A 10,208-nucleotide genomic window follows, 5' to 3' on the forward strand; every position below is an offset into this window, starting at 1 on the left:
GATTCGTATTAAACCTCCTCTGCGAATTGGGCTTCAGCCAGGCTTTTCTGCAAGTTGGGCTTCAACTGCGGATTGGGCCTTCCTATGAAATTTCCCCGTCTTCAGACCCGATTTGGACTTCGATGTAGGCTGTATCTACGAAATCCAAAAACACGAAAGTTGTGGCTTTTTCTCTTATCTTTCCAGTGGATCTTGAATCAGCTCATTCGGAGTTCGGATACGTGAGTTAGGCCTAGATTACTAAACGATGTCAAAACAATGAAAAATCATCCGATTTGTCTTTCTTTGCTCCTGATGCTTTCTTTCATGCCCTGAACAGAAATATGAGTCCAATTAGATGCTAATTTGGTATAAAAGACATAATAATTGGGGATAAAAATATGATAAATTCTACTCTCATCACCGGTAGGAAGACTATATTAGTATTCCTGAGGTAGGTTGAAGTGCTGGGTGAGGTGCTGAAGTCTCTCCAGCGTCATAGTGGATGTACCGAATTGACTTAGCACCCGACCTCAATGGGAGGTGGACGCCAGCCTACCCGAGGTCACCCGTGCCTCGTGGGAAGGCTAGGCAATAACGGGGTCACCCTGACCCAAGGTACCCACCTCGGGCTCGTCTAAGAGACTATCCCTGCTAGACATTGAATGAAATGAACTGAAAAAAGAGAAAGGGAGGCTCGGGGACTCACCAAGGAAAAACGCAACCGAACTAGAACTGGACGAGTTAGAAGACCCGAGTTGAAGACTCCAGACGTGAGCTCAAGCTAGATGAAGGATACTTAGTGGTGAAAGAAAATAACTAGGGTCCCCCACTATTTATAGCCACTAAGCCCGGGCACCAACGATCAAGATCGAAGCAATCTGACAGCTCTCAAGAAATCCGGCTGCGAGACTCTCTAGGTGAAATCAGTTTAGCGCATTTTTTGGCATCCACGAAGTCCAGACCGATCTGGCCAAAGAGTTGCCCAACAGGGTGGCATAAGTGTCGAGCCAAATACACCCGACGAACCGTGAACTCCCCCCGTTGGGTCAGCACCTCCAACACGGGGAGTGGGGGGCAATTGATGGAGGGTGATTTGCCCCGACCTCGTAGCACAGGAATACGTGTGTGTGACCTGGCTCGACGAACAGCTCAGCCTAACAACACAACCATAACTCGGCGGGAAGGACCCGTTGAGTCCAACACTGGCCACTCGGTGGGTTAAGCAACTCGCCGGGGACTAGCACCTGGCCAACCTTAACTCCCACCAAGTGTGGGAGATCCCAAACTCCTCTCAGAGCCCGAGCTCCCCTTGAGACCCGAGCTCTCCTTAAGGGGCCTCGAGCTCTCCCTTCCTAAGAAGAGAGCACCCCGACTTTTGGCTAAGTGTCCTGAGGGAGGAACACCTCGGAGCAGCACCGTCGAGACTCCTATTCAAACTTGCTTAAGGCCCGCCTACACTGCGGGTACCTCGGCATACCTCGGCATCTCTATGCAAGGAAAACCTGCCCCAGGTGATCCGGTGTACCATAGCTCGGCAGGCTGCAGGGAGATCTGCCTGACATCCGTACCTACCTGATCCGGTGGCAGGGTTCGGATCCCTTGATAGGCGGCGTTCTACTTGCTAGGCGATGCTCTGCTTGCCATCTCTGAAAAGCATGACACGTCTATCGAGTCCGTACCTTGCAATAGCAGCCTATATCTGCAACCTGCACCTGCCACACCTGCCTTGGTAGTAACGACTAGGGTAGTGGCGATTATGCCAAGATATGACCGAGCTCCGATATAAAAGAGCCCCAACCCTCACGAAGAAAAGGTATTGAAGCTAGCACTTTCAGCACTCTTAACTCTTTGTATCTTTTTTGAGTTTTCCTCTAGAGTTCTAACTTAGCCATTGGAGTGTTCCCTCTGGGAGAGCTTCCTGGTAACCCTTCACCTTCTTCTTCCTCTCGAGTGTCGTCCATCACAGCTAGGAGCCAACTCCCAACCAGTTAGGAGTGCCCAGATTGTGCTACATCAGCAGCCAAGGAGGCTTCAGCCGGGGACCACAAGGAAAAGGAGACTGAACACAACAGCGGGCCCCCTAGGAAGAAAATAAAGAATGAAGATCACTGTGGTGATGGTGGCAAAGATAACAGGAAACATCGGCCTCGACCATGGCTTACAGCCAGTATACACCATTAATCTCCTCCCAGACCCAAATCCTGATGCAAATAGATGGGGAGAAGTTTGTGAAGTGGCTAGTAAAGATGAAGAGGAACCCCAATAGGGGGAACCTCAAAAAGTACTACAAGTTTCACCACGGCGTCGGCCACGACACCGAGGACTGCTATGAGTTGAAGAACGAAATAGAGTCTCTCATCCACTGCGGACACTTGAAGCAGTTCGTCGGAGGTGAAGTTGGCGCTTCATCCTCCCAACAGCAACAACAACAACTACAGTAGCACCAGCAGGTCGTCGAAGTCATCGACATCATCGTCGGGGGCTCGGCCTCAAGTGGAGCCTCGGCTTTGGCCTGCAAGGCCTAGGTTAGGTGATTGAATGTCCAAGGGTCAGCCCCCAAGAGGCCAAAGCAGCACGAGGACCTCTCCTTCACAAATGAGGATCTTAATGGGATTACAGTCCCCCATGATGATGCGCTGGTGATTTCGGCCATAATAGCTAACTTCCTGGTCAAGAGGATTCTTGCCAACAGTGTCTCCTCGGTGGACATCCTCTTCTACGATGCTTTCGAAAAGATGAAGATAGAGCCAGAGCATCTTTAACTTGTCGACGTCCCACTAGTCAACTTCTCCAGTAATGTTGTTAGGCCGGAAGGAAAGATCACCCTACCAATCATGGTAGAAACCGAGCCTCGATAGGTCAAGAGGATGACAAAGTTCCTTGTTGTGAAAATTGGCTCCCCCTACAACACAATCATGGGGAGACCGACCCTTCACACACTACGAGCTGCCATGTCCTCCTACCACCTTGCCCTCAAATTCCCAACTGAGCATGGCATCAGAGTCATTCGAGGGGATTAGCATGTCACTCGTCAATGCTATGTGGCGACACTAAAGGGCAAGAACAAAGAAGCCTTGCCACTTGAGGGCCTTGACCTCAAGGAGGAGTTGGTGAGCCGAGGCCAACTGGCCGAGGACCTCATTTCAGTTCCCCTAGATGAGGATGAGCTTGAGAAGACAGTCTGTGTCGAGTTCAACCTTCCCCTAGAGAGCCTATCCGAACTAGCTAAGCATGGACCCGAGCTCTAGGCCGGTTCGACAAAAGAAGAGGAGCTTTGCATTGGAGTGATGGAAGGCCATAGGAGAGGAAGTTGACAAGCTACTCAATGTCAGATTCATCCGAGAGACCTTAACCAAGCATGCCTTAAGGACAGTTTTTCTTTTCCAAGAATAGACCACTTTGTCGACGCCACTATAGGATATGAACTACTTAGCATTATGGATGCCTTCTCTGGATAGAATCAGATAAAGATGCACCCTAAAGATGAAGAGAAGACCTCGTTCATTACCGAACATGGTACATACTGCTACAAGGTGATGCCCTTCAGGCTTAAAACTACAGGAGCTACCTACCAATGTCTTGTTAATAGAGTGTTCAAGGATTAGATGTGGAGAAATGTTAAAGCCTATGTAGATGATATGGTGGTGAAGAGCTTGAAAGCTGAGGCCCACACCTCGGACCTGGCCGAGACCTTCGACACTTTGCAGAAGTTTAATATGAAATTAAGCCCCAACAAGTGTGTCTTTGGCATCCCTTCAGGCAACTTTCTAGGCTTCATCGTCACTCAACGAGGTATCGAGGCCAACCCTGAGAAGATATAGACCATATTGGACATGGCACCTCCTTGGTCGGTGAAGGAAACACAGAAGCTCAGTGGCGGCGCTCAACTGTTACATGTCAAAGTTAGCTGACCGATGTCTTCCCTTCTTCCGAGCTATCAAGAAACTGAAAGACTTCCAGTGGACAGGAGAATGTCAGTGAGCTTTTGACCAACTTAAGGAGTACCTGACCTCACCTCCCCTCCTAGCCCGCCCAGTCCCAGGAGAGACCCTATACTTGTACCTATCAGTTGGGGATGAAGCAGTCAGCTCAGTCCTGATCAAAGAAGACAGAGCACAAAAACCGATATACTACATCCACAAGGTACTATGCGACGACAAAACCAGATACCCCTAAGTGGAGAAACTGAACTTCACTCTTGTGGTTTTAGCCAGAAATCTTAGGCCATACTTCCAAGCTCACACTATCACGGTGTTAACAAATCAACCCCTCAGAGCCGTCCTTGCCAAGCCCGAGACCTTGTGATGTCTGATCAAGTGGGCCATCGAGCTTTCCGAATTCGGCATACGATACCAGCCGAGGCCCGCCATCAAAGCACAAGCCCTCACAAATTTTATGACAAAGTGCACCTTCAGCTAAGCTCTCCCCCGGGTCCCAGAAGATGAACCGGGAGAAGGGCGCCCCACTGGAGATGCTCCCCCTGCTTGGAATCTTTTTGTAAATGGGTCGTCCGATGCCAAAGGAAGCGACGCGGTCTTATCCTTCTCACCCCGTACAACTCAGCCATCGAATACGCACTGAGGTTCGACTTCCCAGCATCCAACAACAAAGCCGAGTATGAGGCACTCTTCGCTAGATTGCAACTAGCAAAGGACCTTGGCTCCTCACATATCGAAGCCTTCAGCAACTCTCAGTTGGTGGTCAACCAAGTAAACGCCAAGTACGAAGCCAGAGAGCACATCATGTCCAAGTACCTTGCCAAAGTCCAAGAGCTAGCCCACCATTTATAGCGCTTTATGCTGCAGCAAGTCCTGCGAGCCAAAAACGCGAGGGCCGATGCCTAATCCAAGCTGGCAAGCACCTCGAGCATGGTCCTCGGTTGTACCGTTCACGTGGAGAAGCTACCTCGGCCGACCATTGAAGAAGCTCAAGTACTACCAATAGAAGTCGAGCAATCATGGATGGACCCCATCATTAACTTCTTCCTTATGGAACAGCTGCCTGACGACAGGAACGAGGCTAAATGACTCCGGCGTCAGGTAGCCCACTATACCTTGCTTGAAGGAAAATTATATAGAAGATCATTCACGTTGCCTTACCTCCGATGCCTCCGCCCCGAGGAGGGGGAGTGAGTGTTCAAAGAAATTCACGAAAGCATCTATGGAAACCACCTCGGCGGCAAGGCGCTCGCCCAGAAGACATTGAAGTAGGGATATTTCTAGCCAACACTTCACAAAGATGCAATCAAACTTGTATGGAGATGTGATCAATGCCAGAGGCACGCCAACATATGCCATTAACCTACGACAACCCTCTTAGCTCTCAGTAGCCCCTGGCCCTTCGCTAAATGGGGAATGAACCTCCTCGGTCCTTTCCCACAAGCAACGGGGGGTAAGAAGTACCTCATTGTCGTTGTGGGCTAGTTCACGAAGTGGGTTGAAGCTGAGCCCTTAGCCACTATCACAGCTCCGACAATCCAGAGCTTCTTCGGAAAAAAATGTCTTCTGTCACTTTGGTCTCCCTCACATTTTAGTCACCGACAACGGGAAGCAGTTCGATGACGCCAAATTTCAAAAATGGTGTGCCTCCCTTGGCATCAAACAACAGTATACCTTGGTGGGTTACCCCCAAGCAAATGGCTTAGTTGAGGTCACCAACAGAACCATCCTAGATGGACTGAAAACGACGCTAGACCGAGCTAAAGGACTATGGGCCAATGAACTAAACATTGTACTCTAGGCATACTGAACCACACCTCGGATGTCCACGAGAGAAACTCCCTTTGGCCTGACCTATGGTACCGAAGCAGTAATCCCAACAGAGATTGGCTAGTCGACACTCCGAGCCGAAGCCTACAATGAAGCATAGAACAACGAAGCCCTCAGAGCCAACCTGCATCTGGTGGAAGAAGCCCGGGAGCAGGCACAGATCAGGGTAACTGCCTACTAGAAACGCATGGCCCGCTACTACAACTCGAAAGTAAAGGAAAGACTTTCGAGAAGGGGACCTCGTCCTTAGAAATGCCATAGTCCCCGAATCCAGAATAAGAAAACTGGGCTCCAACTAGGAAGGCCCCTACAGAGTCAAGAGATCTGGATCACCACGGACTACATCATAGAAGTTGAACCGCCTTTCTAAGTTTGTCCAAGCACTAGGTTTTCAATAGGACTGCATTGTGGTAGCATCTTTGGGTAAAATAGGTTTATCCACAAGCTCATGAGAGACCGAGAATACATTCCCATATGTGATCTGCTTCTTTTTCGACAATCAAAGTACTTTTAGGTCGGTTAAGTTTTAAGAGAAAATGGTAAGAAAAAGTTTAAAGGGGTACTATGGTAATTTAATGCTTTCTGTCATCACACTTAACGACCAAGGAGTGTTTCTCTAACGACTAAAGTTGGGAGATCTTTGATTCAAATTCTAGTATAGGGGGTCTTTGACTCTTTGCCACCGACCCCATTGTTTGGGAGCTCATAGAACCATGACCGGTGGTTGCAACGGCTTCCTTTGAGCAAGCCGTGGCGCGGTCTGAGTGTTTAGTTTGCCGTTTCGGAGGAAGAAGGAAGAAGAAGAAAAAACAAAAATGGGGGAGAGAGAGCGGGGGAAGAGACCGGTTGGGAAGAAGAAGACAAAACAAAAAGCCTCGACTGGGCGAGCGTTCAAATTTTTACAAACTAATAAATTATACGGCCATTGACTATGACCTTTCCACTCCTCCGTTACAACACGTGACGTGGTGGATTGTTATCCGAAGTTGCAGATTTTTTTCTGTAACTACAATGCAGAGGATGTGGCTCCAATTTGGACTCACACCGTTTATTCCTCATATCACAAATTTCCACGTACAGATTTGAGAGAGTCGTCCTCTCTGTTACTTCCATGACTCGGAGAATTTGTTAAACGCAACGAAAGATGAGCCTCCCTCAACCCACGCAGCTTTTGCAGCCATTTTCATCTCCTCACTACGTTCTCTGAGCACTCTCCCGTCTTCCGACTCCGTCAACGCCCTCACTCGTTTTTCAACCTCGGCAGCATTCACAAAACCATCCTCAGCTTGATCCAAAGGCATCACCAACTTCATCTGCTCCACCAGTACAGCCCTGTTGATAAACTGCTCCGCGTAGAGCGGCCAAGCCACCATAGGCACCCCTGCACATATGGCTTCCAGCACCGAGTTCCAGCCGCAGTGAGTTACGAACCCACCAATCGATTCTCGACTCAGGATCTCTTGCTGGGGAGCCCATGACTTGACTACCAGGCCCCTGCCTTTGGTCCGATTCAAGAACCCTTCAGGCAGTAGAGCCTCCAAATCGAGATCATCGCTTTGTACTGCGAATTTCAAGCTCTTCTCCCCTTGGAGAGGTGGTGGAGGCTTCACCACCCACAAGAATCTCTGCTCACTCTTCTCCAACCCATGAGCTATCTCCTTCAACTGCGCCACAGAGAAGGCACCACGACTGCCGAAACACAAGAAAACTACACTTTGGCTGGGCTGAGCATCAAGCCACCGCAAGCAATCCGCCACACCGCCACTGTCACCTCTTCGATCGCTGGCATCAGAAATTAACGGCCCAACATAGTAAACAGGAGGGACCGGAGCATCAGGTAGACAGACCCCATCAGAGATAACTTTGATGGCTATTGGCTCTAGAGACTCAAAGGTGTTAACTATGATCCCTTTCAATTTAGGGAGATGGGCGGTGAAGTATACAAAGTCATCATAGGCTGGGTCTGTGCGGACCAATACGGGTTCCACCATGTGAGAGCCAAGGATGGGCGGTAGGCCTGGAAAATGGAAGTAAGTAGTGGTGAAGTCTTTGAAACTTTGGGTTGTCTGACTGTGGATGGTGGGGAGATAGAACAAATATGCGAGGATGGAAGCTCCAGATGTGAAGAAGTAGTAAGTGGGGATATCGAGATTGGAGCTGATATGAAGAGCCGAAGTGCAGAAGAGATCGATGACGAAGGATCGGATGGTGGAGGTTTGGGAGATGGATTGCAGGGCCCGGCGGACGTTTGGGTCATTAAGGCGGATGAACTCAAAGGTGATGGCTAAGTGACTCCGAGTGGGAGATGTGTTAAGAGGTGTGGAGAGAGGGGGGAAATGGTGGAAAGCGATAGAAGGATTGGCTTGAGAGATTTGGTTGATGTAGGAAGTGGTGGCGAGGGTGTCGAAAGGTCCGGTTGTGAGGAGGACTGTGAGGGAGATTTGGGGGTTGTGATGGAGGATTAGCTTGGCCAGCTCCACCATGGACACAAGGTGGCCTATGCCAGGAGCTGGATACAGAACTACAGTTTCTTTCATTTCGTTGCCTAGCTAGCAGGAGGGAGACTTGAGTAGAGAGGCAAAGTTGCAGACTTTGGTTTTGGGTCTTCTTAGTTCTCACTCTGCATAATGAATGTGTATTTGGGTCCCTGAAGTTATCACCGTTGCTGAAACGTCCCTTCAAGTTTGGTAATTGGAATCGCCTTTCTTGACGTTTATCACATAGTTGCAAGTAGATGAGCTTTATCACATGGGCAACTTTTATTTTTTAATAAAATTTAAAAAATAATATTAAAAATGTGTATAGTTACTGTTCATTCCTCCATTTTTGCTGTTATAGGGACGCACGCCACCGACAGCAGCTGTAAATGCCACCCACTCCCATCCTCTTATTCGTCAGATTTCATTGACATGAGAACCAACTGTTCAAAACAAGCGTCACCTCCGTTCTGGTCACTACCCATCATGCTTGGAGACGAAGTTGCACCCTCCGATCCAGATCCAGAGTTCGACGTGTCACCGTGAAGGAGAAAGACAATGGGGTTTGGGTTAACAGAGGAATGCCGCCATAGCAACAATTGGCAGGAAACATTTCATAATGATTCAGATTAGCGGGAAATCCAAAATCCATATTCTTCGGAATGCCACCACTGTAGGTCTGATTATACAAAGGCTGAGGATTTCGATGGGAGGATTTCATCGTCTTCATTGGGAAAATTAACCTTGGCTTTCTTTTCTCTTATCTCCTTGTTTCCCTGTCATAAGCCCTTGCTGCCTCTTCCGCGGTGTTGAAGGTACCCAACCAAACCCTAACCCCTTTCCTAGGGTGACGGATCTCAGCCACCCATTTGCCCCATCGGCGTTGTCGAATCCCTCTATATAGATTCTTTCGCTTTCTCTTGCCGTTGTTTTTACCAGCAGCTGTATTTGCATGGATGAAGTTTACTATGAATTAAAAGGTGGAGAGCCGGAGGCGGCGGCTTTGAATAATATATTAACTTTACCCATTTTTTGATATTATATTTACAAAGTTTACTTATTTTTGAAATTTTATTAAATATATTAATTTTATTGATATTAAGTTTCAAAATTGCCTTTATTTGATATAACCTCTAACTAGATTCTCTTAATCCCTTTGTTAAAATCTTTTAATAAGAGATATGAAATTGTCCAAAATACCCATATAGTTACGTTAAGGCAAAGAATTCAAACTTTATAAAGAGCACCAAAAGGAGTTTTAAAGTTGTAGTTTTGCCTCTGAGTGATTGATACAAAGAGCAAATTTGGAAAATAAATCAATTTTGGAAGAGATTGAGAAGGGTTTGGGGTAGCCATTGATATGAATAGAAAATTTGGAAAATAAACATTTTGGTCAAAATAATTACATGTATATTTTGGATATTTTCATACCTATTGTTAGAGATTCTAAAAGAGAAGGGGTCTACTTGCAGCTATGTCAAAAAGTTTAAGAGAGATGATTGCAATTATTAAACTTTAGGAGAAATTTAAACAACAGTGAAAAGTTCAAGGGCCAGAAGTTTCATGAAATGGTAACAGCAATCAGTATTGATTATGTAATGGTCATCATCATGTTTGTTTGTACTTTAACTGCTTTTATTGATTATGTAAAAACTAGTATTGCAAGAAAAATCGAAGTTTCATGAAATGGTAACAGCAATCAGTATTTAAAATAGAAGAGTTTGGTAGGCCCAATGCAGATTTCTGAATTCCACTGTACACTTATAAATGTTCAAAATGTCAACATCCCCTACATTATACACCAATGCCCATTCATGAATCGGCAACAATTCAGAGCTAGCACCTACCCCAACTATACTTTGAGCCTACAAATTCTGACCCTGTGCTGAATCGTCATTCTCCCAACATAATAGGTGGCACCTAATGACGCCTCATGAGTACACCTAACTTAAAAAAAGATGATAAATAATGTGTATGTATA

At 47.2% G+C, this 10,208-nt stretch overlaps 2 pseudogenes across 1 annotated transcript; both read right to left on the minus strand.

Annotated features, from left to right (window-relative positions):
* Positions 1-6,596: 6,596 nt before the first annotated feature.
* On the minus strand, positions 6,597-8,425 carry LOC104590056 (UDP-glycosyltransferase 88F3 pseudogene; annotated as a pseudogene). The gene has a single exon (XR_016083143.1). The product of XR_016083143.1 is annotated as a UDP-glycosyltransferase 88F3 pseudogene (transcript).
* Positions 8,426-8,502: 77 nt separating this feature from the next.
* LOC148802507 (uncharacterized) lies at positions 8,503-9,197 on the minus strand (annotated as a pseudogene).
* Positions 9,198-10,208: the final 1,011 nt, after the last annotated feature.

The sequence above is a fragment of the Nelumbo nucifera genome, chromosome 2 (genome assembly GCF_055504915.1).
Source record: "Nelumbo nucifera cultivar China Antique chromosome 2, China Antique-T2T, whole genome shotgun sequence".
Lineage (NCBI taxonomy): Eukaryota > Viridiplantae > Streptophyta > Magnoliopsida > Proteales > Nelumbonaceae > Nelumbo > Nelumbo nucifera.